The sequence below is a fragment of the Drosophila obscura genome, unplaced genomic scaffold (assembly GCF_018151105.1).
Source record: "Drosophila obscura isolate BZ-5 IFL unplaced genomic scaffold, ASM1815110v1 contig_179, whole genome shotgun sequence".
Lineage (NCBI taxonomy): Eukaryota > Metazoa > Arthropoda > Insecta > Diptera > Drosophilidae > Drosophila > Drosophila obscura.
The window spans coordinates 4923885-4942183 of record NW_024542766.1 but is presented as its reverse complement, the minus strand read 5'-3'; positions in this window follow the sequence as shown (position 1 = coordinate 4942183).

The following is an 18299-nucleotide window of genomic DNA, read 5'->3' as shown; positions in this document are numbered from 1 at the left end:
ATATTAAATTTATTTTAATTTAAGCACAAATGTATAAACAATTATTTTTAAAACCGAAGTGTTTTACACTTTAAAATAAATTTAATATTACTATTTAATTTGTAGGGAATATTTCTTAGAAATAAGAAAACATTTAATTTAAATATAAAATATATTAATTTTTGTATCTTTAATATATATTTGATCTAAATAAGAAAATTAAAAATAGTTAATTAAATATGAAAGAAGTTCAATTTAAATATTAAAAAATAAATTTATTTAAAAACTAAAATATACTTAAATCAAATAAGCGAACACTTTCCTTTACGATTTCCACTTTCAGAGCAAATCTATAGCAAATAGATCGATTTTTAAATCTAATTACAAATATTAAACTTTCAGGGATTTTTTCTCTGCGTGTACACCAATCTTCTTTGGAACTATCAAAGAACTTTATGGCTTATGCAAACCCTTCAAAATAGTAACAGCAGCTGATTTCCAAGATTAAAATCAATGAGGCCAAACTTTTCCTACAACCAATGGTCATTTTCAATTGTTAGCCTTTCCCTAGCCTCCCCATAATCTGTTTGTACTTAATGTAAAAAGGTTTTTGTACGTATTTCGGTCAATTTATAAGCACTCGTATTTCTAGCGTATGATTCCATTCAAAGGTCCATGTGATCCCACGACGCACGATTCATTGAACAAACATATGAAAAATCATTAGTTTTTAGTGCACGGGGCTGGGGGGCTTCTGGCAAACAATCAGAAAATTGCCACAAACCCTTTTTTTATTTTTTTTTGCACTGTGTTCTTTTCAATGCGGAATTGTTGCGTTTTTTGGGGGTAACACTTTTGGTGTTTATTTTTACGATCTTTTTCCGGATTTTTTTCACACTCTGTTTTCGTCTTATTTTTGCGCCTCATAACGTATTCAAAATCAAATTGGTTTTTGGCCCGTCATTCGGCCAACACCAAAAACTTTTACTTTCCATTTCGGAAACAGAGAGTGGCCGTGGCAGTGGCAGTAGAAGCAGGAAAATTGAAAATAAAAAATCATTTTTCGCACAATAAAATACGGAAAGCGAACCCTCAAAACCCCAGGTTTTTTTTTTTTTTTGTTCCGTGAATAGTTTCACAGCTCTCTGAATGGGTTGTAGAAAGAGTTTGGTATGGGGGGGATGGGAATTAGTTGCGCCTGAATTGGCGGACATTTGCCACGCCCCCTTTATACGCCTGGGTTTGGGGCTTTGGGGGGGTTTTGGTGCTGGTCAATTTGAAACAATGTTTTCTCGCTTGTTTTGCGTTTGATTTTATTTGATGTGCGCAACCTTTTATTTTCCTTAAGCGACCCTTTTTCCGCTTTTACCTCCCCCCGCCCAGTTGCATTCGTTGATTTCTCAGGGGGTGGAGAAAGTGGGTGGGTGGAGGAGGTGGCAATATCCTCTGTTCAATGGCACGCAAATGATTTGAGAATCGACCAATGTGTATGTTACATATGCTTGACATGAGCTTTATGCTTGGGTTTCTTCGGAATGGTTTCTGATGGGGTTATGCTGCCATAAGAATCGATTGCCATAAATAGTGGCTTCAATGCGGGATACAAAATTGTTACATTTAAGTTAGAATTAGTTTCATTTTTAGATGCACCTAAAAGACCTTTTGGATCAGCGAGAATTTTTGGCAAAATGGCATTATTATTATTCAGACTTTAAATAGTTCATCAGAGTTTGATAAACACAAACTCATTCAGCAGCCTCAAAGAGAGACTTTTCTAAAATTTTTAAAACCTACGAAACATTTTTTTTAATGTTTTCATAGATATTTTTGTTATAATTAGAAGCAGTAGAAATGTTTTTGTCGAAGAACAAGTGCCTAAAAAATGGTATTATTCGTATAACAGGATACCAAAAGAACAGCGAGAACATTTGAATAGAGTATTACGTAGTTTAATACAGGAATTGCTATAAATGTGCTTGGAAATTTTTTCTGTACAATTTCAATCTATTATAAATAAAGAAATGCTGCTAATTTTTATAGAGTTTAAATCAGTAAATATAATATAATAATAATAATAAATATAATAATATAATAATAATATAATTATAAATAAAAATTAATTTGAAATCAAAGCCTTATGCCGCCAATGTTCCATACTAGCTTGTAATTTTATATTTGCCCGTTAGATATATATAAATAAATAACTAAACAATTTGTGCAATTAATTTATATTTTCTTTAACTAATTTCTGCTAATAAGTAGAAAGAAATCCCTCCACAAGCCCAAAGATACACTACCTTTCTTCAACTCCTCTGCTGAGTTCGCACTCTTAGCTCTTGTGCTCTGTCTGCACAGAGAGATCTTCCCATTTTTCCTTCCTCGCATTCAGAGTTCTTCATGTGCCTTGGCCTGTCATCATCTAAATTTTCATTGTCCTTCTGTGTGCGCTTTTCTTTCGCTTTCCCCCTATCCGAGTTTGAGTTTCCCCAGCAGCCACATTTCTTTTGCTTTTGCGTTGGCTGCTGCTGCTGCTGCTGCTGCGTTATTTGACTAACTGCCTGACGTGTTTTCCTCACACTGGCAATAACATAAAATTTTACTATTATGCGTTTTAGCTGCTTTCCAGCATTTTAATACAATATTTGTTTTTTTTTTGTTTCCTTCGCTTCTTTCTGCAAGTAGAGGTCCTGCGGGGGCGGCGAGAGAGAGAGAATTCATGGACATGCAATGCCTTGCGCCGAGCGCGTCTGAAGGAAATTTACATTCAAATGTGTTTCGCTTTAGATGCGAGAAAACCCCCGTATCGTATCGTATCGTATCCCGTCTCAGTCTTTGGGTAAAAAAAAAAAAAAGTACCACCGTGCAGCAGAGCAGCCAATTCCCCCGAGCAGCATATGTTCGACGTGCGGATGGGGCAGGCGGCAGCATGGGGCAGAGGCATTGCAGAGGCAGATTTTTGATGAAATTTCAAAAAATTTCCCACTTAGCAGGAAAATGACTGACATAAAATTGATTTGCAAGCCAGCGACATGACGAACGGAACAAACTGAAGAAAATTCCTTATCACAAAAAGAAGAGCAGAGGAAAAGGGGAGGGCAGGGAAAGGCAGGGAGTGGGGGCTTTTCTTTTGGCGAAAAATCAAAATTCCAGGCACACTTGAGCATTTCATTTAGAGCCAAAGAAGGGGAAGAGTGGGATAGAGGGTGTGTGTGTGTGTGTGGAAAAGTGGAAAATATTCAGGTTTTTCCAGGACTCCAAGGATCCTTTGTTCCCGTTCTCATTGGGCTCTTGGGTGGTAATACAAATTTAAAGTTATGTTCTGTGCTGTACGCGTACACCTCTCTCTCTCACTCTCTCTCCCTTCCTCTCATTTATTTATTCATTCATTTCGTCAGTCAAATTCGTTATTTCGTTTTTTTTTTTTTTGCATTTGAGACATGAATAAAATAAAATTTTATTTTATGTGTGCAACATGTGAAATTATTCTCATCGGGGGAATGCCTCACACCCCGCTCCACCCCTACAAAACGAACATTTATGCAACATTTGCTGCCTCATTAAATTTGATGGGAAATACTCGTAATATACGTACGTATAGTATTAGATCTAAATGATGTTTTTTCGAGATTGTTATGGCCATATATTTAATGTACATAATATTTAATTTCTATAAAATTAAACCTGTTCTCATTTTACGCAGAAAAGAAGAGCGAGAATTCATAAAGAGACCAAACCAATAGACAATAAAATATACCAGTAACCGGGTGATTAAATTTAAGGCATATTTTCTACTCAATATGCGATGGTAGGGGGATCCACTGAAGAGTTCAAATGTTGATTGCAAATGGTTAGAAATACCTAAATAGGGGAGTATGTTTAATTAAAAAAGTATTTTGCTTTTAAATATAATAAAAAACACTCACCATAGTTTTATATTCCTGGGGTTCCATCAACTCTTTTTTATTTACAATTAAATCCATTTCAAGCAATTGATTTATGAACTCTTTTTCCATTCTTTTTGCTTTATCGCTCAAAAGACCCAATAAAAATATGCTCAAAAAATGTGTAAACAAAGCCCAATCCCAAAGGCACACAAAATTAAGAATTAGCAGAGGTATCACAAAGGAAAATGTATTAAATATGCGAAAGAAACTTCTTTGGAGGTTTATGATGGAAAAGTTTAGTCGTAGACAGCAGATAAGACGCTCATTTTGAGTCCTGAAGTAGCAATCATCCCCTCGAAGACCCATCATAAATTCACCCATAAATAAAGACAGATCTCTTCGCCATTCTATAAATTTGGTTAGATATAAAGCCACAGACAGGTAGCACAGATGCAGCAGGGTATTGTAGTAAAGAGCTGCCACAAGATGCACCACACGTCCGAATGTTGAATACAAATCGGAGGCAAAACGAAGTGCAGCCAATGCAAACAGAAGAACTAATATCCAAGGCTTTTCCTTTGTTGAATTTTCATCAAGAAAACAGTTTTCCAACTCTCTGTCAATGTCCGAAATCCTATTTAATATTTTTACTATTTTCACTTGATAGTAGGGCACATGTGTGAGGCATATCAGTGCGATTAAAGCAACCAAACGACTCAGCCATAATATAATTTGTCCCACAAGCAATATAGTTGTGACATTATCCACAATTTTAGCGGAATGTAGAGTAAAAAAAATGATTATCAACATGGGTATATCCACGCCTAAGAGCAGAACTTTCAATAAAGTCAAAACTATATGATAATACACATATCTCTGGACAACATATTGATTTCTTTGTGTGCAATATCGAAAAGAACACAACTGTAGGATCCAGCCAATGCCATACAGTAGACGTCCACTCACTTTGAGTAACATTTTTACACTCCCTTTCGGCTGTCTCTCAGTCTGGTCGCTCTTCATTATAATTAATGACTTTCATTAGCTTTAACGATCTGTCCATTTGTCACAAAATTGTATATATTTTTGATATATTATGTAAAATCGATTCATTATGAGCTATCGATTTTTTTTTGTATTGTGCGGAGGTGTGTCAGCGGTCATCAAATTAGCTTTTGGTCAGTTTTTTTTTTGTTGGTGTTCATTAATGATAATGTAGGAAGTCAGTCAGTGAAGTGTGTGAAAATTACTTACGTTTTTTTGTGAATCAATCAATGAATTATTTGAGCAAATTTAATGAGTTTTTATATTGATTTGTATAGAGTTTTTGAGTATCCAATTGGATATGATTGGGGTATGAGCGATTGCTAAATGATATATCATATGATATATTGAATATTTGGCAGCGTTTTTTCATTCAAGAAAAGAAAAAAGTGGCTATGGTTTTTTGATGAATGAAATTCCTAAAAGAAATGAATTTTTCATGAATGAAATTTCCTATTTTATATTTTATTACACAATTTATTTTATTTCTGAGATATTGAGGTTCAAAAGACAGATTCAAAAGCGTTTTTCTTATTTCGTTTATTCAGAAAAAATTAGGCACAATCATTTAGGTGAAAACCATAAACGGTCTCCCCATCTTTCTAGTCTAAACATGGTCCTCCAAGACAGCTTTTGAGTTCTATAAAGTTAATATTCAATGATCCAACATTTAAGTAAAATTTCCTATAATATTTCGCTTTCATTTACCTTTTTGGCAATACAAAAAATTAACAAACAAAAATAAGAACAATTAAAACTGTGACACCTTTGATTCCACGCTTTCATTATCTGCTGAACCACAAATAGAAATGCCACCAAAAAAAACAAAAAAAAAAATAGTAACAGAAATGCGCTCTACAAAATGCGGTTAAGTAAATTTTGCGTTGAGCTATCAATCACCACAGAAAAAAAAAGCAAAAAAAGCAGCAACAGTTTCTGTGATGTTTCCAAACTGATGGATGGCTGATTGATCGATCGAATGTCAGAGAGCCTACAACGACTGATTAACCCACGAAAGGGTTACCGCTAAGGGGGCGGGGGAGGCAGGGAGTGTGCCAGCAAGTGCGCTGCGTCACGCAATGCCGCAAGAGAGTCAGCCAGTCAGTCAGTCAGTGAGTCAGTCCAGTCAGGCCCGGCATTCAGCTTAGCCACGCAGTTAGTCATTTGGACATCCGCCAGAGCTTTTTTTTTGATTGATGGATGATGACGATTGCTGGACTGACTAGGCGCAAAGCGGAGAGAGAGAGAGAGCGAGATTGAGATAGCCTCCAACATAAAGTGGGTCGCCTCCCCTAAAAAAGCCAGAGGCAGTGCGTCAATGGTAGCCATTTGGCGCAGTTATTATGTGATTGATAGAACCGCAATGTTGTGGCAATTTGGTTGTGGAGAAATAGAGAAAAACAGAGGCAAAGAAAGCATCGAAAATTTGGGGCAGAAATATCCAAAGATTCTATTCATTTTAGACTTTAAACATTGCTAATGAATAATCATTTCAAATCTCTTGAAATATATTAAGACTCATTCCTCAAAAAGCACATACCAAAAAGTACGTACTCTTCAATTGCAAGCACACACACACACACACACACACACATGTTCATCAACACTCATGGCCATTAACCAACACTATAAAACAGTGTGACTTTTGGCGTTTTTTTTTTTTGTTACACATTCTTCAGGGGCCTTCGGATGGGGCCTGCTCTGTTGACGCATGTATCGTCTAATACCTGATAAATCTGTCAGTTTAATGTTTAAATTGAAATCTCTCACCACGGTGCCCTGCCACAGAGGCTTGAAGTGCCCTGCCCCCTCCTACCACTCGCTTTCTCTCTCGCCCTGCCACGCGACGGGGAATGAAAAATGAAAACTCAACGCTCTGGCTGTGGCTGGGTCTGGGGGCCAATCAGAAAAGAACGAGTACAAGAAAATCCCATACAAAGAGTGAAAACAAACAAACAAAACAAATTCTATACGATCCGATCCGAACCGTTTCGATCCACAAGATGCACATTTGGCTTGGGGGCGAGTGAAGATACAATTTAGATAATTTGTATCTCAACATTGTTGTCAGGCTGCGAGCGTTGACTGACAGATGTTTTGGCCCCATTTTGTGTGTGGGGCATCTTTCAGTGCGTGTGCGAGAGTGTATCTGGTATCTGGCAATCAAAACAAAGCAAGGAAACAAGAAAAACGCAGGCAGAAGTGTTTGATACACTTAAAAAGGGATTTGTTCTAGGCAAAATAAAGATTCGAAATATTTTTTTAAAGGAAATAAATAAATAAAGGAAATTTATTTATTAGTTACACTTTGGTTCTCGATCTAGAATATATTTTTTTCGTGGCTTTGCTGGTACCACTTTCCTGCCTACCCTCAAAACCCATGTACCCCTTATTTTAGGGGCCCACAAATATTGAAAAAAAATTAAATACTTAAGCAGCCAATTGGTTTGCTAGCCAGCAAAATCAGTGAAAGATTTATGAGCAATGCTTCTGGTATTTATGGGGCCTACTCTTAAATTATTTTACAGCCCACAGGGGCCTGCCCTCCCTCTCTCTCTCTCTCTCTCGGGCTCTACAGCTCCCATTAAAAGCGCATAAAACATGAGGGGGGAAAAACAACATTATGTTGCATGTTTGTAGCTTTTGCAAAAAGAAATAAATACAAGACAAAACATTGCCTGAAGAAAGTGAGAGAGCGAAAAGATTTGGTAGATATATAATTATATTTTGTTGAACCAATTAACGCCAACGAAATGGTGGAACACCCATTGGGCAGCGCAAAACCAATTGAAAGCCAAATCGAAACAAGCATTGGACATGAATTTGAAACATTTCTTTGGCTGTGTATTTAATTCTTTTTCTTAAATGTGAAATGGATATGTTTATCGATTGATTTGCCAAGAGATTAATTGGTTTTTCGAAGAGGCTTTTCGATTATTTTTGTTAAACGGAAGACAATAAATTGTGAAATAATTGTTTTTAGAGTGGAGTGAGAGATGAATAAACTGGCACAAAATCGGGAGAATTGGGAAGAATCTTAAGGAAAAGTTTAAAGGTAAATAAATCTTTAAAAACCAACAAAACAAAAAAAAACTAACAATAAATTAATTGATTTGTTAATACATCCGATTGCAATTGTGCTCCAAAAAAACAATTGATCAATGCCAGCAGCAAACGAACCAACCACCCACAAGGAAGCAGCCCACAAATCACGGGGTGTGCCCACGGCAGCAAGAAACCTTAAAACAATAACCCGCCCATTCCCCTCCCATTCGTCACTTCCGAAGACAGTTTATTTGTTTAATTCCCATTCGCACTACTCCGTGCCTCCTTTTGTTGAGACATCAATCAAGTTGGGGGGGGGTGGTGTATGGGGGAGGCGGCGTCACAAGTTGCTCAATCAATTTTCTACGTAAGCGAAAACTTAAGCCCAAGAAAAAGTTGGCTGTTGGTTGAGCGAAAGAGCGATCGCCTGGTGATCCATCTATCATCTATCATAATGCGGTTTAGGCCCAAAATCGAGAATTAATCCGTCAAAACTGTAGTAAACGTTGGGGCCCAACTGGGCCCAACGACTTTGCCCGACTCTTGCCAAATTCACAATCGATCAATGGGCATTTTGTGCTGGCGGTAACACGGCGTTTGTTTTTTTGTAATTTTTTTTTGGGGGTATGGTCAGCAGATCTATGAGTCGCCGCACCGTGGCAAGACCTCGGACATTGGTCAGAAAAATAGTCCGAAAATTAAGTGATTTAAACGCTAAGACCATTGATGGATGGATCCTACAGAGACCACCGGACACACTAGACAATCGGACTTTGGGGTATGTGTACTTATTGTGGTAGTATCTTTTATCTTTTATCAATTACAAAGAGGCAGCGCCCACACAATCGTAGCAATTAGCCAGTCAGGGCAGTCAGGGCGGACAACCATTGATCAAAGGGTTTTGTGCCGCATTTCAACTTTGATGCAATGCCGCACCGCCTGGCGCCCTGCCCCCACTCCATACCACTCCAACCACACACACCCCCTAAACTACCAATCCAGAGGCAGATTGTTGTAGCGCTCATGTATGTCGTCGTGTGCCGCATAATCCAATATATACTTTCGGTAGATCTGTTCCATTTCTGTGCGTGTGTGTGTGGATTTGCATCTGGCGCAATTTGCATTTTGACCAGAAAAACCAAAAAAACCGCAACACCAAAAACACACACACAGAACAGCAGCAGAAAAAAATTCACAGAAAAACAATAATAAAGATAGTTGGGGACACCGCAGCAGAAGATACACTTAAAGAGGGATATTTTCTGCAGCAGCTACATAGATGATAAAATTGTCTGATGTTGGCAGATCTTGTTAGGATTATGCAGGGACTTACTGTATAAGAAATTCTAGGAAAAATAATGTGGAACATAAAAAAATAAATAAGCGAAGATTTTTATAAACTTCTCGCAAACGATTTTATCTCTTAAAAACTGAACAATTCATTATTGTAAACCTATTTTATACCATAAATTTCTCTGAAATCAGCACAAAATAAACACGAAATAAAATCAGAGGTTTATGCAGTATTTTTTATTTATCTTAAAAACAGCAGTTTCACTGAAATTTGTATGAAATAGTCCTCAGATTCCAGAGCTTACGATTTATATGGTTTCTGCTGCATAAGTTGAGATCTGTACAACAGCAGGAATATAAATTGTAATCTTCTTGAATATATAGAAAGGAATATTCCAATTTTATATCTGAAAGAATAGAATATCTGAAATGGAAGGATTGTCAGTAATCTGGAAAAAATATGAAGAGAACTTTCTGCTGTTCAAGAGATCAAAATTTTATAGACACTTCACAGTCAAAAATATTGCCTTCTCTAAGTTAAGTTTTTTTTATTAATTAGTCCTGAATTAATGCTCAAAAAAATAACACCGTTTCTGCATGGAAAACCTCTTTGAAATATCGTAGTACCCTTCCCAAAAAAAAACTGTACTCAAACACATACTAGTACAAACAAGAAGCGTTGACGTCATAATTATGGCTGTGTCGGGTCACTACATACTTCATAGTTTTTCCAACCACTCCTCTCTCCCTCTCCCTCACGCCCTGGCTCCCGACTCTCTCCATTTTTATCGTTCTGTCGATAATTGGCGGCGCTAGGCGTTGATTTAAAATAAACAAACATTCCCCAGTCCCCCCCATCAGCGATACACCCCACACACAATGAAAGAATCTCCCTCCCACACCCCAACCCCACCCGATCGTAGTTATTGTTGTGTTTGCGGCTTGATGGCGGCGGTGTCAAAAATTAACAACCACAAAATCTGAGTTATTATTGCCGCATACTTTTCGACACCGACATCGGCACAAGTACAGTGCGAGTAGATTGTGAAATACATATTTTTAATGCATGCCATGCCATGCCAGTGGGAAACGGGGAGGGGCAGACCCAGGCGAAACAGGGAATTCGATATGCGATATGTATGCCAGACACTGAAACTCTCTCTCAAGGGGGAAATTTTCATAAACTGCGATAATATAATTTGGAGAAATATTTAAGAGAAATTGAATAGACAATATTAAATATTAAATCAAAAATATCAATTAGCGCGTCATGCAGCAGCGAGCCTCGGTTGGTTGGGCTGCTTTTCTGCTCTGAATTCGCTCGGTATAATGCTCAACTCTTTGTAACATTTTTTTTCTATTTTATTTTCAATATTAAACTTTATTCTAATGGCATTTTTAGCATAAATATTAGATCATTCGATACACAAAAGACAATTTCCATTAAATTAAAAACATTTCCAAGTGTTACTGAATTTCAAACCATTTTCAAGCGTTACTGAACTTCGAAACCACATAAAATAACTCGCCAGCATTTGATAAAGTCATAAAACGTTGATCGAACTTGAATTCTAATTCGAAAAAAACTTGAAGACATTTTAATGTCCAACAAAAAAATCAACATCGAGAACTAACTATCTTGGAATATTTGGTAGATAAAATAGTTGGTAGAGATCATAACATTTTTTATTGCCTTTTGATATCCGAGTCTTTTTACAGCATTTAAGCGTAGGGGGGCGAAAGGAGCGACAATCATTAAGCTGAACGCTAAATAAAATCATTTCACAATTTTTTTTTGTTTTTGTTTTAGTCCCGCGAGCCAAATGAACATGGATCGTAAAAATCAGAGTTACATGACCATAGGCATGTGGCATGGTGCATGGGGCATGGGGCATAGCATGTCCAATTTTTGGGGCGTAGCAGACAGATGGTGGTTGGGGTGGGGGGGGGGGCCTTTGATAAAAAGTTAAACATATTGGAGACATTTCAAGATTTTACGACCGCACTAAACACGATCATCCGACAGCAGCCAACGTAGGGGGAAATACTTTCCCAAGACTTTCACATAAATATCCGAACCGAACTGCAGCCAAATCCAACACGAGAAGAGAACCCAAGCGAAGGGACAACCGAAAGTGACGAGCGATTGCCGCCTGCAAGTGTCAATATAAAGTAACAACTTTATTGAACCTTATTTATTCGAGGGCGATCCAATAAAATGGGCAACTTTATAATGATGCACATAAATAACACTGTGCGCTGCGACCCCAAGAACAAAGCCTCAAAAGCCAGCCAGGCAGCAAGGCAGAAAGGCAGAAAGGGAGCCTCAATACCGAAGAAGTGGCAGAGAGTATGACAAAGACGAAGGCGCGCAGGCGCAGTTACCGTCACAGTCCCAGACAAAGACAACATCATGTCAACGATGTATGGCATTGAGGATGTGGATCTGGATGCTGATGCTGAATGCTGAGATGTGCATCTTGTTGTTGATTGTTCAGGTGGAGGCAGGCTGCATGAGGTGATTGCTAAAGAGTGAGAGAAAGATGGTTTTGGTTTGGAAGGAGTATAAAGAATCGAATGTGCGACAGAATGGAGGTTATTGATTAGGAATGGTTTAAGATGGTACTAAAATAAGTCATAATTCCAAATTATTTCAACAACGATTCGCTTCGTTTGCCAACCCATTGCCACAAGCTTTTCAACCCTAAAATTTCTCCATTCCAAGAACAATTTCTCTCTATAACTTTTTATCTACAATAAATTTCTGCGATTTCATTTGACTACGAAAAACAAATTGTATAATAGGTAAAATCGTAAGAAAACAATTTCACTTGGTTTTCCAACACTACTCAATGCTTTCCAACATTATTTTTCCCCTATTTTGTGCTATCCATGTTACAATAGCCAAAAACTATGCCATGGGCAAGTCAGTAAGCAGGGGAAAAAAACATGAGGATGTTCAGGAAATGAATTTCCTTCTTCATTCCATTTTCATGCCCAACCCAAGAGTCTCCCTCCACGTGGTACCTTCTCCCACTTAAAAGTGACTCAGAGGCCGCCCCTCAAAATAGATTTAAGTAATAAATTCAGCTTGGAAATAACAACGCATCACAATATATATTGAATGTCCATGTGCTGTCTGGGCTGTGCCTTAAAGTAAGTCAACAATATTGAACCGGCTTTACATTTAGTCCGAAATCGAAATCGTTTGCATTAAATTAAGATTGTTTATTGGTCAAGAGACATCCAATGACTACCGCGGGAGGGGCCTCCCTTCCCGCAGCCAATAATCGATGCGAAAAGGTCGTAAACTCTGGCTCCAGGCTTTTGAGACCAAAACTATAAAAATTGGAAATATCCTAAATCCCTTTTTCGCTCCCTGGGCTTCCGCTTAAATTACCGTTTCGCCAGTCAACTGATCCGCAGAGCTTTACTACAGTCTCGCTCATAACTTTAAAGCTCAGTGGATATTTCTTTTTTATAGGCTTTGATTTAACTATTTTTGGTCAACATTTTGCATGCTGTAAGACCTTAAAGCCGTGTACATAAAGTGCGAATAATTAATTTGTTCGTGTCGATTTTTGTCGTCATTTTTGTGGTTAACATTTTGCAAGCAATTTTTTTTGGGGTTAATTGTGAGTGTTAAATCAGGGCTTAAAACATATATATTTAGCATAGAGTTTATACACTGCAAAACTTGTGTTGGATTTCCTTTAAAAAAATTTTTTAAAATTAATTCGCTAAGCAAACAATTTTATTCATCACTTCGGCAGTTGCCTTTCAGCATTTGGCCCACATTTAATGCTTGATTCCTTCTCGATTTCATCTGGAATTGATAAGCAACCATTAGCAACGATTTGGGAGACCCCATAAAAACCCGATACTTGGAACAAATTTCTATTTAATTATCACCATTTATGCGAAACTTAAGGTTTATCTTTTTCTCTCTATTTCTCGATGGAAATTAATGTCCATCCATTTAAACCGAAACACATTTTGTGGCCAAAATGAATAAAATATATAGATGTATGTCTTTTAATGATCTTTTGTTTAGTGTGTATTTTGTATGTGTGTGTGTGTGTGTGTTTGTGGATTAATTAATGCCACCGATCGAAATTCGAAACGAAATGAAATCTTTGCGATATTTTGCGCGTCTCTTTGTCATAATTTGAATAAATGTTTTACGATCTGAATTGTTTGAAACCAGATTTCGTTTTCGATACGATTTCTAGATGTCATCGAGAGAATCCGTCTGTGGCATTTTGTTTTTTTTGTTGGGGGAGAGCTTAAAGCCGGAATGATCAATCTGTGGAATTTTTCTATGGCTCTGAGTGGCGCCATAAATTTCACATTTATAATTAACAACTTCTTAAATTTTTGTTTGTTTGTTTCGCTTCTCTACTCTGGCTGTTGGATTTCTTCATATTCATATTGAATTTTTTCGTGTATGCTGTGCCATTCAGTTTTATGAGTTTTCGTTAATTGTAATTTATTTGATTGATTTATCGAATGAATAAATACCAATCGCAGACGAGTTTTGGGCACAAATTGGAATTTGATTTTAGTTAAATAATAAAACCAAAAAGAGATTGCCCCCACGTGTGTTGCCGCTTTATGGGGATCACTAATATATATCTATATATATTATATATATTTTTGTGGACCTCATCAAAGTAATATATCAGTCTGGAGATTTACGGTTGGTTCATGAATCAAAATTTCGACGATACGCGGGCAACGGGTTAATCCCTTGGCCCCATCAAAATCCGCCATTAAAAATAAATCCAAGGCAATGCTGCGATCAAAATCTTTGAGCAGATCGTTCCAAATGAATAACTCATAGCCCGCGCGCCATTTCGTGGGCGACAGATACGACAGATCTTATGGATACAGTATATCTGTATTTGTGTTCTGGTTCGGGATCTGCTTGGAACGGAAGCGTTGACACTCGGACAATGACGAATGCCGCTCACCAAAAAGTCTCTTTTATAATACGTTTTGTTCTCAATTCTCGTGATAATTTTTTTGCATGTTCTTTTTTTATATTCTTTTTTTTATATTCAAATTTTTTCCTTATGCATTTTAGCATCTGCTTAATGAGTTTTTAAGCTTTTCGATTGTCTGTGTTCTCACATCAATTTTAAAAACAAAAAACGTGCAATTCTTATGGATTTTTGTTGTTGTTAATTTTTGGCTTGCATGGAAAAGTTTCATTTTAAATTAAGGAATTAAAATTGAAGAGTTTCTCAGGTTTCCTTCTCAGGTTGCCCCCCATCCCTAATGTGTTCGGAAAACTTCACACAATTTCTACTCAAACAATATTTATACACCGCAGCAATCATCATAATTCTCGACTAATCAAAACCTCTCTGGCGGACGGCGGCGGGGGGAACTAGATTTGTGGCATTCTTAAATATGCAGAGATTATGCTTGTGGATGCCTGCGTATCCAGCGGATACCTTTAGCATCGAATCGAATAAGAATTCCAAATAATAATTTATCAAACGGAATTTAACGATCGAACACATAAAAAAATTAATGTGCTGCGAGCTGCGAGAGGCGAGCGGCGGCAAAAGATGCGATAGAGCGAAGAAGGCCTTCTACGCGGAGAGATCTCTATGTCAAAGTGGCAGACGAAGTAGAAATATTAAATAAGAAAAAAAAAGGAAATGCCCAAATCAAATTATAGAATCGTAAAAGTATTTATTACCACCAGGGACCTCATCAGTGGGGGGCTCTCTCTCACCCCTCTCTCTCTCACTGTCTCTTTCAGGAGTGTTGGTGGCGACAGACAGGCAGAAGAGAACCGTCAGAAGCAATGGCCTTCCCTCTCTCTTTCTCTGTCTCTTTGCCTAGCCTCCTCTCTTTCTGTCAAGTGGGTTCCAAGTGATTTGATTATTATCGGTTAATTGGTAAATCGTAAAAACTTTTACGATTCATTCGCCCCTCGTCCGTGGAGCGCATTAAGTGGGACTAAGGCTGCGGCTGGCTCCGTTTTGGGAGCAACAAGTGCAGTCAGCAGGACTGCTGGACTCCTTCAGAACCAATAAAATGACACGGTACAAGCCGTTGAAGGAGCACACAGCACACACAAGATGGGTTGTCCACCATTTTTCACCCATCATCGATGTCGTCGCTCGATGGCATCCATTTTTATGGTTCTCCAGGCATTCGTCAAGCAGGGCAGGGCAGGGCATCATCCGATGATGGCTTTAAAGCAGGTATCCAGATAATGTTAGCTTTCAGGCAGCTCTCTTAATGGATCATAATTGTGTAATTATGTTAGGTATATGGGGGGATTTTGTGCTGACTGTAGAATAGGGGAATACCCGTGAGCATAAATTCAATTAGAATGGTCATTAGAAGAGACTAGTTCTTTTTTATGAAGCTTCAGAAGTTTTGGAAGTAATATTTACAGCAGAAAACTATTCATCCTTCAATCTATAAGAAAATGGTTACATAGCTTCGAATTTATTTGAGAAAAGCCCTTGCAAGGCCCATTTCTTGATTATCCCTTTTCACGAAACATATTTAAAGCATAATTTCGAGCACGAAATTCGTCATAAATCACATGAGAAACTTTTGAAAACAAAATTGTGCCCATAGAATCCATCTTGAACTCGTAAAAATGTAACATTTCACAGATTTTCCCACTCAAAAGAAAATTACACCCCATTCCAAAGTCCAAGTGCCGCTAATTTAATTGTTTTCTCCAGCCAAAAGCCGAAAAGGGAAAAACTTCTTCAAGTTTTTTTTTTTTCCATCCAAATGCAGCGACACACGCACCAAAAAAAAAACCCACCCCCAACCCCTGGGCTTTCATAACGGGATAGGCACCACCACCCCGTGAACGACGACGACGACGACGAAAGGGAGACAAAAGAAAAACTGCAGTGAGAGAAAAAAGACAAAACAAAGAGTGACATGTCAAGTGACTGCAGCAAGGGATGGGGGATGGGGGATGACAATCAGCAGAAGAAGATGCAGAAGGAGCCGCCGCCAGTCCTATCCGAGCAAAGAACGAACGACAGAGCGAGCGAGGCAAAGTGAGTGAGTGAGAGAGACAGAGAGAGAGAGAGAGTCACGCTTCAAATTGACGAGGACGAAAAGCTCAAAAGCAACAACTTGGAAGCTGCTCCCTAACGCGGCCCCCACTCACCCTCTCTCTCTCACATTCACTCTCCATCTCTTCCACTCGCTTCTATTACCACTATTTATTTAGCTGTTTTACATTGTCATTCCCTCTGCACACCCACACACAGAGAAGCACCCGCGCATTGCAAAAATAAGCAGAAGAAGAAGACGAAACGAATGTCAGACAGAGAGACAAAATGTCGAAAGCGCGACAGCTGTAGCAGCAGCAGAAGCAGAGGGCAGCGACGTCGCAGCAACAAATTAGAACGAGAGACACCTACACACACTCATACATATATACCGCCACTCGTCTATGTACTGTACAACTGTAAATGTGTGGGAGCTGGAACGGGGGGGCGGAGTGGGGGTGGGGAGTGGGAGGTGTGAGCAGGCCAGCGCATGCGAGCGAGAAAATTTGTTTTGAACTGTCATAAATCTTAATTGCGGCGGAGTGATGGAATCGGAATCGTAGGAGTATAGGGCATACGAAAGGGTGATACGAAAGAGCGGGAAGGCTGACGAAAGGCGGCAAAACAGATTTCACACGAACAAACACCCACACACAGAGAGACAGACAGCCACTCTCTCTCTGAGAGAGGCTGTTATTTCCCCTGCGTTCCATTCCCATTCATTCGTAAAGATTTATCACCATTCCAATTGGTGCGAAGGGGAAACTGATATTGCTGGTGCGCATGATCGCGCTGGCATGTGCTCTCTGTCTCTCAGCCAACTGCTGGCTCTCTCTCTCTCTCTCCATCCATCTCTCTCTATCGCAAAAGAGAGAGCGAACATCAAGCGGGCGGCTTTTGTAGTTGTTCTTCAGTCCACAACGGACCGTTACAGCGTGATCATGTTTGAAAAGCTTTGCGGCGCGTAAGCTCTCACGAAACGAAAAAGTGGCCGAAAAGTACGTAAAAAAGGGTAAACGCCACTGTTACGTCGCTGCCTGCCTGCCTGGCATCACACAGTAAACAGTAATTAATTAGCAGAGAGAGTGAGCCCAGAGCAGCGCTGCTACTGTGCGCGAGCGAGACAGGCGCACAATTTAATCACGTCTCACGTCAGTTGTCGGCTTTCAGTGGGTGGGTGGAGAGTGGAAACGGAACAACGGTAACAAAAAGAAAAAGCAGCAAAAGTAATCAACACGCAGCGCTGTCGACACACACACACACAGTCATACTGCGCCGACTGCGTTGCGCCGTCGCTTAACGCAAATCGAATCAAAATTGCCGTCGCCAAAACGCGGGCTTCGTGTTAACGAACGTTTGTCGTCTCTCGTCAAAAAACAACAAAAACAAAAAACAAAGTAAGCAGCAAGCAGAGCAGCAGCAGCCAACAGCCCCAGCATCCAAGCAGCAGCTCCAAAAGCAGAAGCACAGCAGCAGCAACAGCAACAGTCCGCGCAGCAGACAAAAACGAAACGTGCGCGTCGCTGCCGTCGCGCTTTGAACTTCATTTTTTTGGTATCAATCAGCGGGCAGAACGCGGGGGGGAGAGACAGAGAGAACGCAACCGACGACGCGAGCGACGCGACGCGTCTGATTCTTGACTGAATCAGAGTGACAGCCCCCACCCCTCCCACTCAATCCGAGCAACAACAACGAGCAGCCACACAGCAGAGGGCCCATCAGCAGCGCAGCGCAGTAGCAGAGCCGAAGAAGCGCGACGGCAAGGCAGAGCAGTGGCAGGCCAACAGCAGAAGCGGCAGCAGAATTCATTCGAATTCGGACTCTCAAACGAGTAACGACGAGGAATCCGTAACTCGGAACACACTCATACACGCACACACCTACATACATCTCGTATACGTACACGCGACGCGCGACGCGTGTTCCCAAGAAAATAATATAACAGTAATATTACAACAGAGAAAGGCGAGAGAAATAAAGGAGAGAAGAAATGAATTTTGAATATTGAATT